Source organism: Schistocerca cancellata, chromosome 9 (genome assembly GCF_023864275.1).
Source record: "Schistocerca cancellata isolate TAMUIC-IGC-003103 chromosome 9, iqSchCanc2.1, whole genome shotgun sequence".
NCBI lineage: Eukaryota > Metazoa > Arthropoda > Insecta > Orthoptera > Acrididae > Schistocerca > Schistocerca cancellata.
The window spans coordinates 92,636,251-92,658,230 of NC_064634.1; positions in this window are offsets into that span (position 1 = coordinate 92,636,251).

Sequence of the window (21,980 nt, forward strand, 5' to 3'; positions counted from 1 at the left end):
GTTAGTCAGGGCCATTCTTTTGTAGGGATTATTGAAAGTCAGATTGCATTGCGCTAAAAAAAGTGTTGTGTGTCAGTTTAGTGATGATCAGAATAAGTAAAGAGAGAAATGTCTGAGTACGTTTAGTTTTGCTCAGCTGTTTGAAAATCAAATAATGTAAGAGGTTTATCAGCAGAGTAATTCATAAATTTTTCTAAGGGGTCGTTTCACATATACTTTGCCTGCTACGTATCGCTAGCATCCGCGAACAGTGACTTTTACGGTGCTCAAATCATGCGACTGGAAGAACATATTTGGTCTTGATTTTTTTTGATATGTTTGGCTTTAACATTCAGGCCAACGTGTTATCAGTGCCTGCATTCAATGCAAAAGTGTAGCTAGCTTGCTAAAAGAATTCTCCGAACTCTTCTCTGAAGGTGTAGGCAAAGCTAACAATTTTGTTGGACATATTACGCTGAAAGACAATGCTCAGCCGCAATTTTGCTGATCCTGAACTGTTCCCATTGCGTTATGGGACGAAGTTGCAGCTGAACTTACAGAACTGCAAGATAACGGAGTTACGTCGCCCGTATCAGCTAGTCAATGGGCAAGTCCACTGGTTTTTCTCCCCAAACCTTCAGGTCGCATTCGCCTTTTTTTGACTTTAAGTCTACAGTCAACCCACAAACTGTCACTGATAGTTATTCACTGGCACCCCCTCAGGATATTTTGACAGATTAGGCGCTGGACACTATTTTTTTCAAAATCTGATTTGCGCAACGCATATCTTCAAATACCGCTCGATGATGAATCTCAAAATGTGTGTGTAGTAAATATTCATTTCAGCTTGTTTAAATATTTGTGTTTGCCTTTTGGCAGTTCTTCCGCACCTGTCGTTTTCCAACATTATTTGGAACAGCTGATTGCACAAGTGCCAAACTGTTCAAACTATTTGGATGATATTGTAGTAGCAGGTTGTACACCTCTTTTCTGTGTTACCTGAGGCAGGACAGTGTAGATAGAACATGTGTGACTTTTTTAAACCTGAGTTGCAGTATCTTGGTCATTTCATAAACAGTCAGAGTGTCCATCCTCTTTAGTCGCATTTGTCAGACATACGAGATTTCCCAGTTCCTCGCATTGTCACAGAACTGCAGTCAGTCTTAGGGAAGATGAACTATTATATTCGGTTCATACCGAGTGCTGTGCTAATAGCGGCTCCATTGCGTCGCTTGCGTCTCAAGAATGTCCCCTTATTTGGACAGATGAGTGCCAAGTAGCTTTTCAAAAACTGAAAGATGCGTTGCTCAGTGATCGATGCTTAGTTCACTTTGATCCTACCAAGCCAGCTGTATTACAACTTACGGAATCGGTGCAATCCTTTCGCACAGAACTTGTGATAAAAGACACGCCTATTGCTATCACATCAAAAGTTTTGTCCGAAGTTCAGTGTAATTATTCACAAATTGAGAAAGAGGCTTTGGCTATTGTGTAGGGTGTCACCAAATTCCACCACTATTTGTATGCCAGAAAATTCTTAGTAACAGATCACAAGCTTTTGCAGTGCCTGTTTCATCCGACGAAACCTGTTCCTGTACGAGCTGTCGAAAAACTGCGAAGATGAGCGTCGTTGTTGTCTCAATACCGGTACGAGATTGTGAACTGTCCGACGGCTCAACATGGTATGCGGACGCACTTTAACGTCTTCTGACTGGCCCTGATACAGACTTTGACGCTTTTACTCCATCTTGTGTCACATCGATGCCCAATATTCTGAATTGCTTCAGTCTTTTCCGCTGAACTATAAGAAAATTGCACAGGCCACGAAAGCTGATTCAGATTTGAACATTTTGCTAATGTGCATTCGCACATCTTGGCCTCGTTCCCTGCATAGCATGAAGATCTGTGATACTTTGAAGGTGTGATTCTTGTTCAAAATTACAGTGGACAGTCACGTGTGTTAATCCCTAAAGCTTTGCAAAAAGAAGCGTTGCAGTTACTTCTCCAAGGACACTGGGGGATTGTTCGTACGAAACAGTTAGCACGTCAACACTGTACTTGGCAGGGTATGGACGGCCAAATAGAACAGACGACGTCATAGTGTCACACATGTGCAGAAAATCAGCCCGCTCCGCCACACAAATTCTCTGCTTCGCCTAAGTCGCAATCGCCATGGCAACGTGTGCACATAGACTATGCAGGACCTTTTTGGTACGAGGTGCATTCAAGTTCTAAGGCCTCCGATTTTTTTTTCTAATTAACTACTCACCCGAAATCGATGAAACTGGCGTTACTTCTCGACGTAATGGCCCTGCAGACGTACACATTTTTCACAACGCTGACGCCATGATTCCATGGCAGCGACGAAGGTTTCTTTAGAAGTCTGTTTTGACCACTGGAAAATCGCTGAGGCAATAGCAGCATGGCTGGTGAATGTGCGGCCTCGGAGAGTGTCTTTCATTGTTGGAAAAAGCCAAAAGTCACTAGGAGCCAGGTCAGGTGAGTAGGGAGCATGAGGAATCACTTCAAAGTTGTTATCACGAAGAAACTGTTGCATAACGTTAGCTCGATGTGCGGGTGCGTTGTCTTGGTGAAACAGCACACGCACAGCCCTTCCCGGACGTTTTTGTTGCAGTGCAGGAAGGAATTTGTTCTTCAAAACATTTTCGTAGGATGCACCTGTTACCGTAGTGCCCTTTGGAACGCAATGGGTAAGGATTACGCCCTCGCTGTCCCAGAACATGGACACCATCATTTTTTCAGCACTGGCGGTTACCCGAAATTTTTTTGGTGGCGGTGAACCTGTATGCTTCCATTGAGCTGTCTGGCGCTTTGTTTCTGGATTGAAAAATGGCATCCACGTCTCATCCATTGCCACAACCGACGAAAAGAGAGTCCCATTCATGCTGTCGTTGCGCGCCAACATTGCTTGGCAACATGCCACACGGGCAGCCATGTGGTCGTCCGTCAGCATTCGTGGCACCCACCTGGATGACACTTTTCGCATTTTCAGGTCGTCATGCAGGATTTTGTGCACAGAACCCACAGAAATGCCAACTCTGGGGGCGATCTGTTAAACAGTCATTCGGCGATCCCCCAAAACAATTCTCTCCACTTTCTCGATCATGTCGTCGGACCGGCTTGTGCGAGCCTGAGGTTGTTTCGGTTTGGTGTCACACGATGTTCTGCCTTCATTAAACTGTCGCACCCACGAACGCACTTTCGACACATCCATAACTCCATCACCACATGCCTCCTTCAACTGTCGATGAATTTCAATTGGTTTCACACCACGCAAATTCAGAAAACGAATTATTGCACGCTGTTCAAGTAAGGAAAACGTCGCCATTTTAAGTATTTAAAACAGTTCTCATTCTCACCGCTGGCAGTAAAATTCCATCTGCCATACGGTGCTGCCATCTCTGGGACGTATTGACAATGAACGCGGCCTCATTTTAAAACAATGCGCATGTTTCTATCTCTTTCCAGTCCGGAGAAAAAAAATCGGAGGCCTTAGAACTTGAATGACCCTCGTACATTCGGTGGTTGATTGCGGCTAATTCGTATAGGAAGTTTCCTTTTGGTGTGCCAATGAACTCGACAGCGTCAGGTAGCACAATTCAGGTGTTGTCATCGATTTTTTGCCTAGAAGGTTTACCTCAAGTGATAGTGTCAGACGAGTTCACGTCAAATGGATTTGAAACATTCTGTGAACGCAATGGTATACAGCATCCAACTAGTACACCGTTCCATCCACAGTCAAACAACGAAACGGAACGCTTTGTCAGAACCTTCAAGCAGCAGCTGGCCAAAATTTGCCCCGTACACACCAGGGATCAAGCATTGCAACTGTTTCTCGCCTCATATCGTTCTCGCTCACGAGATGGATCATTGCTTCAGGGCCGCCGCCATCGGACACTGCTCCACCTGCTCCACCATCCTCAGTATCCGGCGCCAAAGCACAGCTGCAAATATCGCTTCGCGCCGCATGATATTCTTTTTTACAGGGTTTTCAGCGGCAGCAGATAGTCGGCGCGAGGCGAGTTCGTCCGTCGACTTGGCGCTTGCATGTACACTTTGATCAAACGTATGCGGGCAGCTGGCTGACTTACAAGTTCGTGGTGCGCTCCATCGGTGATGCTGGAATTCAGTATGGTGTTGGCCAACCCTTAGCCTTAATGACAGCTTCCGCTCTCACAGGCATACGTTCAATCAGGTGCTGGAAGGTTTCTTGGGGAATGGCAGCGCATTCTTCACGGAGTGCTGCACTGACGAGAGGTATCGATGTCGGTCGGTGAGGCCTGGCACAAATTCGGCGTTCCAAAACATCCCAAAAGTGATCTATAGGATTCAGATCAGGACTCTGTGCAGGCAGGTCCATTACAGGGATGTTATAGTCCTGTAACCACTCCGTCATAGGACGTGCATTAGTAACAGGTGCTCGATCATGTTGAAAGACGCTATCGCCATCCCCGAATTGCTCTTCGACAGTGGGAAGCAAGAAGGTGCTTAAAACATCAATGTAGGTCTTTGCTGTGATAGTGCCACGCAAAGCAAGAAGGGGTGCAAGCCCCTCCATGAAAAACACCTCCACACTATAATGTCACCGCCTCCAAGCTTTACTGTTACGAGTAGCACTTCACACGCTGGCAGGTCACGTTAACCGGGCATTCGCCATATCCACACCCTGCCATCGGATAGCCACATTGTGTACCGTGATTCGTCACTGCACACAACATTTTTCCACTGTTCAATCGTCCAATGTTTACGCTCCTTATAACAAGCGAGGCGTCGTTTGCCATTTACCAGCGTGATGTGTGGCTTATTAGCAGCCGCTCAACCATGAAATCCAAGTTTTCTGACCTCTTGCCTAACAGTCACAGTACTTGCACTGGATCCTGATGCAGTTTGAAATTCCTGTGTGATGGTCTTGATAGTTGTCTACCTATTACACATTACGACCCTCTTCAACTGTCTGCTCTCTCTGTCTCAACAGACGAGGTCGGCCTGTACACTTTTGTGCTCTACGTGTCCCTTCACGTTCCACTTCACTATCACGCCGGAAACAGTGGACCTAGGGATGTTTAGGGGTGTGGAAATCTCGCATACAGTAGCATGACACAAGTGACACCCAATCATGACACCTAATCACCTGACCACATTCGATATCCTTGAGTCCTGCCGAACGCCCCATTCTGCTCCCTCACGATGTTTAATGACTACTGAGGTCACTGATATTGAATACCTTGTAGTAGGTGGCAGCAAAACGCATGTTTCTGGGGGTGTCCGGATACTTTTGATCACATAGTGTATCTTCTTTCCGGCCCAAATGGCTTGCAGCGCTGCCGTCAAAATCAACCTTGCCTCTGTCATGTACACGGTGAACTTTCAGTGTCTCTTCTCCAAGATTCAGGGATCCAGAGGTCAGCACGGCCACAGCTGCAGCCAGAGGTTGTCGTCGCGACACCGCGGGATGACCCCATGGAGCCTACGCCTCCTCCTCCGCCTCCTCTCGCCCTTCCAATGGAATTGCAACCGCCCCCACCGCAGCAGTCGCCGCCATCTTCACGTGCTTCGTGGCATCAGGAGGTGGACTCATACCTTTCTGGTTGTTATCCGGGGGACGTTTGCGCCAGAGCGCAGGCTGGATGGCAGGGTACGACCGGAAGCTTGACGTTCCCTGCAGCCACAGCTTCCGGTCCCGCGAGTCGCCCATCCTCCTCTCTCCCCCGCCAAGTTCTCACTCCCTACACTGTGATGGTCCTTCGCTTTGGGGGGGGGGGAGGGGAGGAGGAATGTTTCAGCATATCGAGAAGCGCCGGCACGAAGACGAAGAAAGCAAGAGCAGAGAAGGCGGTGAGACGACACCAGCCAATAGCCCGCTGACAAGGATCGCCCAATCACAGGAGCGGCTTCTACGAGAAGGAAATAAAAGTGCCGTTCCTGCCAGCCACGGGCACACCATAGTGGCGAAGTACTAGAAGAGCAGTACAATAGCAGTGATGTGTGATCCATGTCAATTGCTTAGATGGTCCTTGTATACAGCAAAGGACTTTAATTGTTTGCATGTTGCGCATCGCTTGCGACACCAGTGTAAATTCAAAGTTAAGTATGGTTAGTCTTCTTATCTGTATATATAAAGGAAAGTCGTGTTAGTTACACTATTTATAACTCAAGAACGGTCTATGTATATAAAAGAAAGTAATATTAGTTACGCTATTTATAACTCAAGAACGGCTGGAACAATTTGGCTGAAAATTGGTGGAGCGGTAGCTTAGAACCAGGAGACGGACATAGGATACTTTTTATCCCGTTCGATCGCTATAAAACGTGGTATAACAAAAACGCATCTGGCATTGAATAACAAAACGCAAATGTCAGCTAAATGTCACTATAAAACGTGGTATAACAAAAACGCATCTGACATGGAATAACAAAACGCAAATGACAGCTAAACGTCTGTGGTTAAGTATCAGTATATACCATTAATTAAAAATTTAAAGAAACAATTTGTATTTTCTTTGAATCATCATTAACAATGCCGCGACCACGACGATCGAATATTTCTTGACAAAGCCGTAATGCAAGGATACAAAACATTACGAATGAAAGGCCTGAAGGAGACCAACAAATCGCCCGTCAAGAACGCCGCGTTAGTATGGCTCGACTTCGTGCTTCTCAGTCACAAGAGCAAAGTGAGGCAGCCCGTGAAACGGCTCGGTTGGCTATGCGAAATCGCTGAGCGAACAACAGAGATCAACATGTAGATAATTTTCGATTCACAAGAAGAGATTTATCACGTGATGATTTGAATTGAGTAGCATTTAGATACGATTGCAGCACTGATTACTGCTTGCATCCTTACGTTTGCGTTTTAGGCACTGTTCATGCGAGATCCAACATTGCGATTGCAGTTGCTTCTTCTGGAATAGCAGCCACATTGTTAGAAGGATGCCGTACGGCTCATTCAGCATTAAAATTACCGTTAAATCTTCAAGCTATTGAAGAACCCACTTGTAATATTACAAAAAACTCAACAATGGCCAAAGTTTTATCAGCATCCAAGATCATCATCTGGGACGAATGCACAATGGCTCATAAACGTGCATTAGAGGCACTTAACCGAACATTGAAATATCTACGCAATGACTCGAGATGTTTTGGAGGAGCAATGATTTTACTGTCTGGCGATTTCCGCCAAACACTGCCAGTACTTGCAAGATCAACGGCTGCAGACGAAATAAATGCTTGCCTCAAATCATCGAATCTATGGCGCTATCTGAAGAAACTTCAGCTGAGAACAAAAATGAGAGTTGCATTGCTTAATGATACATCTGCTGAAGATTTCTCTGAGCAATTGCTCACTATCGGTAATGGTCGAGTACCTGTCGAAGAATCGAGCGGACTGATTTCATTTCCTCATAATTTCTGTAACTTTGTCTCAGCGAAAGACGAACTTATCAACAAAGTATTCCCAAACATCATTACTAACTACAAAAGTAATGAATTTTTGAGCGAGCGAGCAATTTTAGCGGCTAAGAATAAAGATGTAGAAGACCTAAACTACATAATTCAAAATGAAATCATTGGTAAAATGCATTCATTCAAGTCTACTGACTGTGTAACAAATGAAGATAAAGCCACCAACTATCCAATTGAATTTTTAAACTCCTTGGATGTGCCCGGCTTAGCACTGCACAATTTACGCCTAAAAGTTAGTTCCGTAGTAATCATGCTTCGAAACATAAACCAACCAAAACTGTACAACGGTTCGCGTTTGGTGGTAAGTAAATTGATGAACAATGTTATTTACGCGAAGATACTCAAAGTAAAATTCGAAGGTGAGGAAGCTCTCACTCCGAGGCTCCCGATGATCCCAACCGATATGCCGTTTGAATTTAGAAGACTTCAATTTCCGATCCGTCTTGCATTCGCCATGACCATTAACAAATCATCAGGCCAATCCTTGAAAGTTTGTGGTTTAAATCTGGAATATCCACGTTTTTCACATGGTCAATTATATGTGGCATGTTCACGGGTCGGAAGACCATCTGCGTTTTTTGTTCTTGCGCCTGATAATAAAACAAAAAATGTCGTGTATCCCAAGGTACTTAATTGAAGAGTGGAAGCTATGCACCAAAAAACATAAACAATAAAGAATCATTAAAATACTTAATTTTTTATTTGTATTTCCTAATAAAAATTGAACTTAACATCCAAAATCTGATTATTTATTGGTTTTAAGGCGGAACAGAGTTCGCCAGGTCAGTTAGTTTGTAATAAAAACTACTGATATGATTTGCTTGACTTGTTGTAAAGCTATTCAAGAAGCAGCATCCTTTAGGCAACCTACAAGTGACAAGTGGGCGGGACCCCACAATAATTCTCACATAATTTCTGTAGCATAAATTCTGCTCTTTACTGCTCGACTTCTGATTTACTTATAGTATTCTATCATCAGCAAACAGCATCGTTTTTTGTGTAAAATATCGTACAATCAAATCTATGTAAACTGTAAATAAAATAACAGTCAAGCTACAACCCTGCCTCCTTACAACTTGGTTTATGTACATGTCTTCTTACATGCCATTCGTTTCCGTCGTGTGCACTGATTGTAGTTTCTTTATTTATACATTTAAATGCTTTAATCAAGGGATTCTGATATCCTCTTTGAGTCATGATTTCTCACAATTTTTCCCTACTTAACTGGTCGAATGCCTTTTTTGTAATCAATAAAAGTTATGTGTTTCAAGTTATATTCCCTTCTCATTTCTATTACCTGCTAAATTGCGAAAGTGGCATCTCTAATGGATCATCCATTCTTAAAACCGTTTTGTTCTTCTAGTAACAAAACGTCTGCGATGACTCGTACTCTTTTACTTTATATTCTTGCTAAAATCTTATCCTGTATTCAAAACACTTATTCCTCTACAATTTTCAAATCTGTCTCTAGCACCATTTTTTAAAAAAATTCTGGCGTGCCTGGAGTATCATGGAATATGACACCCATTCTAACATCTGTTAATTAGAGTCAGAAATCTTTGATTTAGTATCGGGAACCCATATCACCATAATTCTGCATTTATTCCGTCTTCTTCCTATTCCTCATTTCTTTACATGCTGTTTCTAATTCCTCATAATGGTGTCTACATTTCCATAAACAACTCATTGCTTTCTTCTTCTTTTCCAGGGAGTTATTAGACCACAAATCACTATAAGGTTGTATCCATTGCTCTTCTTCGATTACTTTTATGTTTGTTACATCTCCTTCTTCACTATCTAGCTGCTTTGGCAGTTTATAGGTCGTCGCTTCTCTTTCATGCAGATTATCTTAAACGGTGCTTATAAATTTGTCCCAATTTGTTGAGCTATCTTCACAATATTTTTCGCTTTATTTAGTTTCGTCCATTTGATGTCGAATGTTTGTAAATATGATTTCTTGCCTCTTATTGCGTAAGCAATTTCTTCATTCCATATCCTAAATCCTTTTCACTTCTGGTACTTTCTTTTTTTAACTCACACTTCGTTAACTATAGTTTTTAGAGCCTGTATAATGTTATCTCATTCCTCATTAACATCTTGGCTAATTCTTATTCTTGTAGGTAAGGAGTTAACCTACTTTGCTTCAAAGTTTCTTCTTCTAGTTTTATATTTTAAACGCTTCTTTATTCGCTCCTTCATGGCTTTTCATTATTTTACGTCTTGTTAGGAGACGTGTTTTTGATATTAGAAAATAGTGATCCGTTGGTAGATCATTTACTCGATAGAATCTTACATCTTATCAGTCTATGGTATGGAAATTATGGGAGCATGACACGATGCTGAGCGTAATCGGATTCCTAAATCTGTTCCAAAGTAGAAGCAAAATCCACGCACTGCATATTTCATTGATGACGTGGATAAACGTGTTATTAGGCAGTAGTTCCTGCGAAATTATGAACAATACAAGGAATGCCATCTTTCGGAAAACTTTGCAGTTTTAGTTACACCGAAATAGAACGTAAGGCTAGCAGAGAAACTCTAAGACAAACTGGGATTTCCTTTCAAAGGAGCTAGAAAACACGAGTCATTATATGCCGACGGGAGGACACGCTTGCAAAAAGGGCGTACCACAGTACATATTTACAAGAAAGCATCCGAATTAAAACGACCAGAGGTTTATTTAGTTGAATCGTTGTATCATTTTCATTACACTGAAATAAAAGTTGGTAAAGTAACAGTTTGCAAGGAGTATTGTCAAACAAAAGTGCCAGCCGAGCTTTCACTGTTGTGCTTGTTGGTTACCGTATCAATACAATAGCGAAACTTCTGTGATATGGAAATGATAGAAAAAATTGTAAAAAATAGGTAGCCATAAGGAAAAGTGAAATTTTGAGATTAATTAAGTGACACCAAACGTCTCCCGTTTATTCCTCTGACGAAATTTTGCAAGAAAATCGTTCGCCTCCTATTCGCCGCCATGTGACCTACGACTAAATCTTACATAATTTATGTAGAATCTAATAAAAAACGAGACCTGTAATCGTAATTGTCAAGCGTTTCCTCTGGAAGCTGAAAATAATTGCCCCTGATATTTTTCCAGCTAATAAATAAATGTTGTTTGTCGTCGACCATCGCACACCCTTTCGAATCGTCACATCGCTGACCTGCGTCAGTTTCTGTCCTCTTATACTGAAATTACTTCTCATTTGGCACTACGAAGTTTCTTTCCAGACATACTCACCAGGAAACAATCTAAGACACTCACTGGGAGTAGAACCCAGGCTACTTGAGTTCTGTACGCTGTGAATAATGGAATTAATGAGAGCAAAGAAGCGGAAGATGGCTTCTCAAGAATAGTTGCCGCTAGCGGTTCGGCATAAAATGTGATGAGCATGTGAACAGGTTGTGCGTGATTTCCGAATGGAGTAAGTGTTGGTAACCATTTAAAAACTAAGAATTGTAGAATCATGGCTAAACAGCACAATTCTTGCTCATATGTCGAAGCAGATGTGCAGATTAACAAACGAATGCATAACTGCACGAAAAGAGTCCACGAAGAAAAGAAGTGCAAATTTTTAGAAATTCAAACTCTGAAAAATAAACGTTTACATTACGTTGCAAATATGCCAAATTATGGGATCTCCAAGACTGCATTGTGTCAGAGCAAAAAGGGAAGCTATTGGGCTGACCCAGAACCGTGGATGAAATTCGTATATTCAACAGTGCTAAAACGTTCTGTAATTAACTGAAGGTAAAATTGAAACTTCCTGGCAGTTTATAACTGTGTTCCTGACAGAGACTCGAACTCGGGACCTTTGCATTTCGCGCGCAACTGCTCTTCCAACTGAGCTACCCAAGCACGACTCACGTCCCGTCCTCACAGCTTTACTTCTGCCACTACCTTGTGTTCTATCTTCCAAACTTCAGCACTTGCCCGGGAAAGGCAAAGGTCCCGAGTTCGAGTCTCGGTCCGGCACACAGTTTCAATCTGCCAGGAAGTTTCATATCAGCGCACACTCCGCTGCAGAGTTAAATCTCGTTCTGAAGGTAAAAGTTTTTTTAAAAATGACAATTAGTCTGTTCTTGACAAAATAATCCTTGTTTTTGATTTTGAAGAAACAGAAAATCCAGTGTGAAAAGCGAAACTGTTCTTATGGAAGGGATATTTGTCATTTGTTCCAAACAGTACAAATACCTGTAAACCATATACGTTAACATCACAAGCACAGATTTTTTTGGCCCTAGAAAAAAATCAAAATACATATGACCGACTTTTTTCTGAACTGAAGATATGCCTGGAATGTCACCAAAAACTGCGATGTTGGACCCTGAAACGGCTACAATGAAAATGAAATGTCGTGTGGCTAGGGCCTCCCGTCGGGTAGACCGGTCGCCTGGTGCAAGTCTTTTTATTTGACGCCAAGTCGGTGACTTGCGTGTCGGCGGCTACAATTACAGTTATGAAGACAGTGGTACCCGAAACATCCCTTTCCGGTTGCAATTTTCACATAAACCAATATCTGCGGATGAACATAGAAGAACATGGATTAACGAAGAATACATTGAGGCAGTAGAAGCCTGATTGTTTTGCAACATGTGTGCTCAAGTAGCACATCTTCCGCCAGACAGTGTTGCTGAAGCGTGGATGGTGATTTGGAGGAAATGCCCAGCAGAGAAAGGATCATTAAGTTCGCAGACTAGATGGTCAATAGATGGATGGAAATTCCTGGTATACCAATCGAAATGTGGAAGGTCTTTAACCAGCAGTGCAGAACTACGAATGCTGACGGATATCGGCATAGAAAACTAAACTCCTCAATAAATCCAAAATATCCGAACATATTGTTTTTAATAATTAAGCTGAAGGAGCCAGCAGTAAATACTATAGTTGAAATTAAAAAAAGATTCCATTTGCCTGTCTCTTAAAAAAAAAAAGAAGAAAATTTTGCCAATAATGACTTTTATATGCAGTTTGCATGTTAATGTCAAACTGAACTGCCTTAAAGGGGAATACCGGCAGTTGTTGGCGCAACTTGCGTGTCGCAGCGACATACTTTTATTCCAGATCCTTCTGCTAATTTAACTGCTGTAGGCGATTTTCTATTATTACGGCTGTTTGTGAACTGTACTGTCACTATTAGGCATTTAACAACCAGACACAGAAAATACGTGAAATTTTCCCCCTCAAAACATGCACGCAAAAACATGTGAAATAACAAAAAGGACCCTTACTGTTCCGCTTTCTAATAAATAATTTTCAGTGAGCACATCTACTAGCAACGCTGGTTCACTACGCCTATTTGCACACGGCAAATGAAAATATTGCATCAAGACCATAGACGGAAACACATACATTCATGTATTCCCCCCAGCGCGTATACGCTTAATTCACATGGTTCAAATGGCTCTGAGCACTATGGGACTTAACTTCTGAGGTCATCAGTCCCCTAGAACTTAGAACTACTTAACCTAACTAACCTAAGGACATCACACGCATCCGTCCCCGAGGCAGGATTTGAACCTGCGACCGTAGCGGTCGCGCGGTTCCATACTGTAGCGCCTAGAACTGCTCGGCCACTTCGGCCGGCGCTTAATTCACATGTTCGCACTCTTACAGTAATGAACATTTTAAATATTATTGGAAATGAACAACGTCATCTACATTAGTGCAATATAAGTCTTAATTTCCAATGCAGCATGATTCTGATTAATATTTTGACCAGCAAACATACAACCTTCTTTTTAATATCCGCTCCTTAAGATGCTTATTTACATATGAGAAAAATAATGACTCATGTTTTTTAATATCTACTATGTAACATACATCGCCCCCTCAGTAGCAGGAATCAATTGGTTATCATTTTCATTATTATAATTACCATTTTAGTAAATTTTATTATCGTTAAAAGAGTGGTTCGATTAGTTAATCAGTTTCGTAATTCTTATGGAGGGAAATTGTTCGTTACTCACTTAAAGTAGTATTAGATAAATCAAAAAACAAAAATATGAATGAAATCATGCTCATTGGGCAAAGTAGGCATATTTGTAGTAACGAAGAAATTTTCCAAACGAAACGCTGACAATAAAAGCTAATGAGTTCAATAAAGACGTTTAGATTAAGTTATATATTACACTGAAGCGCCGGCTGCAGTGGCCGAGCGGTTCTAGGCGCTTCAGTCCGGAACCACGCGGCTGCAGCGGTCGCAGGTTCGAATCCTGCCTCGGGCATAGATGTGTTTGATGTCCTTGGGTTAGTTAGGTTTACGTAGTCCTAAGTCTAGGGGACTGATGACCTCAGATGTTAAGTCTCATGGTGCTTATAGCCATTTGAACCAACACTGAAGCGCCAAATAAACTAGTATAAGTAGGCGTATTCAAATACCGAGACATGTAAGCAGGCAGAGTGGCTCCAAGAGTTTAAACACTTCCGATTACCACCAAACTCTCCAGACATGAACCTTATTTAGCATATCTGGGGTGCCTTGCAACGTACTGTTCGGAAGATATCTCCAGCCCCCCCTAGTACTCTTACGCATTTATGGACAGCCCTGCAGGATTCATGATGTCAGTTCTCTCCAGCATTACTTCAGAAATTAGTCGAGTCCATGCCACGTCGTGTCGCTGCACTTCTGCTTGCTCGCGGGGGCCCTACACGACATTAGGTAGGTGTACCAGCTTCTTTGGCTCTTCACTGTATTATCCATGTATCTTTTATGTTTAAACATGAGCGGTTCCATCCGCCTATTGTTGACGACGTAATACGTTAAAGAGAAAGTCAAACAACATTCCAATATAAATATGTTGTGGCAATGTACTGGAAGAGGTTTCAGGCAGGGACAAAATAATTCACACGGAAGCGCAAAGTTAATGTTCACTGCACACACTAATGTCCTGTGATTAAGCGTGCATGAAGTCAATGAGTGGGTAATTTACAAACCACGCAGGCCCTAAGTAAACTACAACAGTCTGTCGACGTATTACTTACCTTCGCTGTGATGAGATCAACTGCGTGTAATATGCTTAAAGATCTATCAGTAAATAAATCAGTCTCGTAGAGAACGCTTCTGGCCCCTCCGGTTTGTCAGTAATCGAATTCTCACCCGCTCACTCACCTTAGATGTTTTCCAGTAGTGCTCTGAGCAGTCTGCGCGTACAGATTATCCTCTTGATATTCACACACTAAGCAATGGTTAGCACTCAGTTTCAATCTCCACTCACAACTCGAGACCAGTGCTGAAACTCTCTGTGGTAGAGCCGGCTAACAGAGATCCTTGAGTGCAAAGTTTTAGATGGCAGCACCGTCACCCTCGTGACGCAGCAAGGGGACACTTAAATTGCTGACAAATCAGTCAAGGAAAAAGTTGATCGATCAACACACCACGAACAGGCACGGCAAAGGACATTTAAACTGAATAAGGGTGTTATTGCTGTGGTCTTCAGTCCTGAGACTGGTTTGATGCAGCTCTCCAAGCTACCCTATCCTGTGGAAGCTTCTTCATCGCCCAGTACCTACTGCAACCTACATCCTTCTGAATCTGCTTAGTGTATTCATCTCTTGGTCTCCCTCTACGATTTTTACCCTCCACGCTGCCCTCCAATACTAAATTGGTGATCCCTTGATGCCTCAAAACATGTCCTACCAACCGATCCCTTCTTCTAGTCAAGTTGTGCCACAAACTTCTCTTCTCCCCAGTCCTATTCAACACCACCTCATTAGTAATGTGATCTACCCATCTAATCTTCAGCATTCTTCTGTACCACCACATTTGAAAGATTCTATTCTCTTTTTGTCTAAACTATTTATCGTCCATGATTCACATCCATACATGGCTACACTCCATACAAATACTTTCAGAAACGACTTCCTAACATTTAAATCAATACACGATGTTAACAAATTTCTCTTCTTCAGAAACGCTTTCCTTCCCATTGCCAGTCTACATTTTATATCCTCTCTACTTCGACCATCATTTATTTTGCTCCCCAAATAGCAAAACTCCTTTACTATTTTAAGTGTCTCATTTCCTAATCTAATACCCTCAACATCACCCGACTTAATTCGACTACATTCCATTATCCTCGGTTTGCTTTAGTTGATGTTCACCTTATATCCTCCCTTCAAGACACCATCCATTCCGTTCAACTGCTCTTCCAAGTCCTTTGCTGTCTCTGACAGAATTACAATGTCATCTGCGAACCTCAAAGTTTTTATTTCTTCTCCATGGATTTTAATACCTACTCCGAATTTTTCTTTTGTTTTCTTCACTGCTTGCTGAATATACAGATTGAATAACATTGGGGAGAGGCTACAACCCTGTCTCACTCCCTCCCCAATCACTGCTTCCCTTTCATGCCCCTCGACTCTTATAACTGCCATTTGGTTTCTATACAAATTGTAAATAGCCTTTTGCTCCCTATATTTTACCCCTGCCTCCTTCAGAATTTAAAAGAGAGTATTCAAGTCAACATTGTCAAAAGCTTTCTCTAAGTCTTCAAATGCTAGAAATGCAGGTTTGCCTTTCCTTAGTCTAGCTTCTAAGATAAGCCGTAGGGTCAGTATTGCCTCGCGTGTTCCAGTATTTCTACGGAATCCAAACTGATCTTCCCCGAGGTCGGCTTCTACTAGTTTTTCCATTCGTCAGTAAAGAATTCGCGTTAATATTTTGCAGTCGTGATTTATTAAACTGATAGTTCGGTAATTTTCGCATCTGTCAACGCCTGCTTTCTTTGGGGTTGGGATTATTATATTCTTCTTGAAGTCTGAGGGTATTTAGCCTGTCTCATACATCTTACTCACCAGATGGTAGAGTTTTGTCAGGACTGGCTCTCCCAAGACCGTCAGTAGTTCCAATGGTATGTTGTCTACTCCTGGGGCCTTGTTTCGACTTAGGTCTTTCAGTCCTCTGTCGAACTCTTCACGCAGTATCATATCTCCAATTTCATCTTCATCTAAATCCGTTTCCATTTCCATAATATTGTCCTCTAGTACGTCGCCCTTGTATAGACCCTCTATATACTCCTTCCACCTTACTGCTTTCCCTTCTTTGCTTAGAACTGGGTTTCCATCTGAGCTCTTGATATTCATACAAGTTGTTCTCTTTTCTCCAAAGGTCTCTTTAATTTTCCTGTAGGCAGTATCTATCTTACCCCTAGTGAGATAAGCCTCTACATCCTTACATTTATCCTCTATCCATCCCTGCTTAGCCATTTTGCACTTCCTGTCGATCTCATTTTTTAGACGTTTGTATTCCTTTTTGCCTGCTTCAGTTACTGCATTTTTATATTTTCTCCTTTCGCCAATTAAATTCAATATTTCTTCTGTTACCCAAGGATTTCTACTAGCCCTCGTCTTTATATCTACTTGGTCCTCTGCTGCCTTCACTACTTCATCCCTCAAAGCTACCCATTCTTCTTCTACTGTATTTCTTTCCCCCATTCCTGCCATTTGTTGCCTTACGATCTCCCTGAAACTCTGTACAACCTCTGGTTTAGTCAGTTTATCCAGGTGGTCCCATCTCCTTAAATTCCCACCTTTTTGCAGTTTCTTCAGTTTTAATCTATAGTTCATAACCAATAGATTGTGGTCAGAGTCCACACCTGCCCCTGGAAATGTCTTACAATTTAAAACCTGGTTCCTAAATCACTGTCTCACCATTGTATAATCTATCTGATACCTTTTAGTATCTCCAGGGTTCATTCATGTATACAACCTTCTTTTATGATTCTTGAACCAAGTGTTAGCTATGATTAAGTTATGCTCTGCACAAAATTCTACCAGGCGGCTTCCTCTTTCATTTCTTAGCTCCAATCCATATTCACCTACTATGTTTCCTTCTCTCCCTTTTCCTACTACCGAATTCCAGTCACCCATGACTATTAAATTTTCGTCTCCCTTCACTATCTGAATAATATCTTTTGTTTCATCATACATTTCTTCAATTTCTTCGTCGTCTGCAGAGCTAGTTGGCATATAAACTTGTACTACTGTAGTAGGCGTGGGCTTCGTGTCTATCTTGGCCACAATAATGCGTTCACTATGCTGTTTGTAGTAACTTACCTGCATTCCTATTTTTTTATTCATTATTAAACCTATTCCTGCATTACCCCTATTTGACTTTGTATTTATAACCCTGTATTCGCCTGAGCAAAAGTCTGTTCCTCCTGCCACCTAACTTCACTAATTCCCACTGTATCTAACTTTAACCTATCCATTTCCCTTTTTAAATTTTCTAACCTACCTGCCCGATTAAGGGATCTGACATTCCACGCTCCGATCCGTAGAACGCCAGTTTTCTTTCTCCTGATAACTACGTCCTCTTGAGTAGTCCCCGCCTGGAGATCCGAATGGGGGACTATTTTACCTCCGGAATATTTTACCCAAGAAGACGCCATCATCATTAACCATACAGTAAAGCTGCATGCCCTCGGGAAAAATTACGGCTGTAGTTTCCCCTTGCTTTCAACCGTTCGCAGTACTAGCGCAGCAAGACCGTTTTGGTTAATGTTACAAGGCCAGATCAGTCAATCATCCAGACTGTGGCCCCTGCAACTACTGAAAAGGCTGCTGCCCCTCTTCAGGAACCACGCGTTTGTCTGGACACTCAACAAATACCCCTCAGTTGTGGTTGCACCTACGGAACGGCTATCTGTATCGCTGAGGCACGCAAGCCTCCCCACCAACTGCAAGGTCCATGGTTCATGGGGGGGGGGGGGGGGTCGCTCTTCGATTAATGACAGGGAACACAAGAGGCGGACTAGGTTTAAGGAGACGAAAGTCACCCGAACACTGTCAAAGAGATTGGACAACAGCTGCTTCATAACAGTAACAAAGAAGAAGTTGAGAGCTACTAGGCAGAGCAGAGTTAAGGGAAAAAAGTAACTAGACGGATAGTTTCAATAACTGATGAGAAATGGAAGAACAAAATAATTACACAGAGAATAATACTAGCTCGCTTTAAGATTGGTAAGGACATTTGTATGAGACACACGTTTAAGCATCTGAAGACATAATAAATGAAGAAACAGATACCTTCTATGAACAACTGCAACCCATCAGTCGACGCAGTAAATAAGACCATCTCTTAATAGTCGGAGATCCGAATGCTGGAGTCGGCAAAACGGAAATCCAAGAGGTAATGGAAATATAAGGATAAATACACAATAACAAAAACCAACAAAAGTTTAATACTTTTCCGTTTCTATCTCCGTCAAGGTAACCAACACCTTCTTTTGAAAGAAAGAAGTTAATAAACCTATAAGGAGCACAGGAGGGACTAGATCTCTTATTATATAATTACAAACCCCAGAAAAGCTCCACATGTAATTGACACATTAGTTTTTAGAGGTTCGTCTACATCTCCAGCCATACTTTGCAAACCACTGTGGAATGCATGCCGCAGGGCACGTCGCGGATATTTATTAGGGATTTTCCCAGTTCCAATCGCGTATGAGAACGCGACTGCCTGAAGAATGACAGCGTAGATTGTACGTGCTGTAATTAGACCTATCTTGTTTTCCGGATCTGTATGGGAGCTCTACGTAGGCGGTTGTAGTATATTCCTAGACCTGTCACTTAAAGTTTGTTCTAAATACCTGCAACTCAAAGGCCTGCCAGTTTAGTTCTTTCAGCATCGTGGTCACACGCTCACCTAAGTCGAACGAATCGGTGATCATTTGTGTTGCCCTTAGCCGAATACGCTCAAAACCCCTTTTAGTTCTATTTGGTACGGGTCCCACACACTTGACCATTATTCTGCGATGAGTGGCGTGAGTGTTTTGTACGGAGACTCCTCTGTATAATGATTTAATTCCCCTTGAAGCTTACCAGTGAACCACAGTCGCTCACCTGCTTCACTTAAGTCTGAGCCTTTGTGACTTTTCCATTTGCTATCCTTACACATTGTTACACTCACGTATTTGTACAAGCAAACCGACTACAACTGTACCTCACGGATATAGTCATAGGTTACTACTGTTTTCCTTTTTATGACGTGCATTGTTTTACGTTTCCAAACATTTACGGCAAAGTTCAAATCTTTGCACGAATTCGAAATCCTTCAAGATCTGAATATTTATGCAGCTTCTGTCAGACAGTACATCGCAATAGACTACTGCGAAAAGTCTGAGACTGCTGTTAATGTTCTCCTTAAGGTCATTGATATATAACATGAACAGCAAGGAACCCAACACACTTCTTTGCGGCACACCCGAAGTTCTCTCCATCTAACTTACTGCGTCTTTCCTACCAATAAACCCTGAATCCAGTCACACGTTTTATTTAAGATATCATTAATCGTACTTTATATTTATCTACAATCACAATCCTCTCCAAAGTCGAAGACTAATTCCGCGATTTTGATAATTGCTTATTTTGTACATTTTGTTGTTGTTGGTGTGGGGGAGGGAAGATGACTTTTTGACGTTTCAGCTGTACATGGCTACTGCATTTTGGGACAACTCGCAATTATTCCGATTTCGGGAGCAGTTTGCTAACACGTTAAATCTCACGTTCACCAGACAGGGTGTTAGTTACGGTTGTCTCCTTCATCCGACGGAGATGTTGACGTGCCCTACCGGGTTTATGAATCTTATTTTTTTTTCGTTTCTGTCTTTGGAGAGCTAATTCGCCTATTGTGCTCTGTTATATATAAGAAAAAGGAAGAAATGGGTTATTGTTGAGGCTCCGTGGTCGGTGGATCGCTGGATCCAGTCCCGATCTTTATTTTATTTTCTATTTTTAAATATATATTTTTTCTACCTTCTTTTCTCAACATTGGTTGTATTGTTCCGTATATATGGCATCTGAAGAAAACTGTGGTGAAGGGACGCATATTTCTGTATCGGTTGTTGTTGTTTCAAGGAAAAAAAAACCAAAAAAAGCGGTAAAGCGTCCGGCTAGAAACTGGGAGGTTGTAATATCGAATCACGGCTGGGTCACTTTGCTGCCCAGTCCGCCTTTAAATCAAGCAAAAAAAAAAAAAAAAAAAGCATTTTTTAAAATTTTATTCCTTGAAAAAAAGGAGATACCATCTTTGACTAGTAATCAAAACGTCCTCGGTCCCGAGTTCGAACCCCACGACTGTTCAAATTTTCAATAAAAATCATCTGCAGGGGCGGTGAAGCTTTCTGGCATAAGAAGTCATCCTTGTTCTGCCAATGTACAGACTAATAGGAAGCACAACAAAAGAAAGAAGAAAACCAACAAAATTATCTACAGTCTCGGTGTAGTGGGAGGGCAATGAAGTGAAATGGAAAGAAGTCAAGGATTTGTATAGGATAATATCAACAGCAACAGAAACTGGTGTAACAGGAGTAGCATTAGTTATGAATAGGACGGTAGGAGTGAGAGTAAATTAGCGTGAACAATCCAGTGGTAGGGTTGTTTCTCACCAGAATCGACAGAAAACCAAGGCCGACAACAATAGTTCGTGTATCATGCCGACTACACTAGCAGAAGACGAACAGACAGAGAAAGTATATGAGGATATGGAAGGGGGAAATTCAGTATGAAAATTTAATAGTCATGGGAAGTTGGAATGAGTTTGAAGGGAAAGAAGTAAAAGAAAGCGTAACAGGGGAACATGAGCTTAGTAGTAGGAATGAGAGAGGAGAAAGACGAATTGAGTTGTGGAATAAATTTCAGCTAGTAATAGCGAATACTGTATTCAAATATCACAAGAGTAGGATGTATACACTGAGGTGAAAAAGGTCGTGGGATTGCAATATGTACCTATACAGTTGGTGATGGTATAGCGTGCAAAAGGTATATAATAGGAATACAGGTGGGGGAGCTATCATTTGTACTCGGGTGATTCACGCGAAAGGGTATCCAACGTGATTATGGCCACACTGCGGGAGTTAATAGACTCTGAACGCGGAGCTAGACGCATGGGCCATTCAGCTTCGGAAATCGTTAGAGAATTCAATATTCCCAGATCAACAGTGTCAAGATTGTGACGAGAATACTAAATTTCAGGCATTAGCTCTCAACACGAAAAACGCAGGGGCCGACGGCCTTTACTTAACGACCGAGAGCAGTGGCATTTTTGTAAAGTTGTCAGTGCTAACAGACAAGCAGTACTGCCGGAAATAACCGCAGAAAGCAATTTGGGACGTAGGACTGACGTATCCGTTAGGGCAGTGCGGCGAAATCTGCGTTAATAGGCCATGGACACAGACGACCGACGTGAGTGCCTTTGCTAACAGCACGACATGGCCTGCAGCGCCTCTCCCGGTCTCGTAACCATATGCGTTGGGCCCTAGATAACTATAAAACAGTGGCCTGGTCGTATGAGTCCCGATTTAGGTTGGAAAAAGCTGAGTCGAGTGTGAGGCAGACTCCATGAAACCATGGACCCAGGTTGTCAACAAGGCACTTTGCAAACTGGTAGTGGCTCCTCAATAGCATAAGCTGTGTTTACATATAATGGTCTGGGTCCTCTGGTACAGCTGACTGGAAATGATTACGTTCGGCTACCTGGAGACCATTTGGAGCTATTCATGGACTTAATTTTTATGGA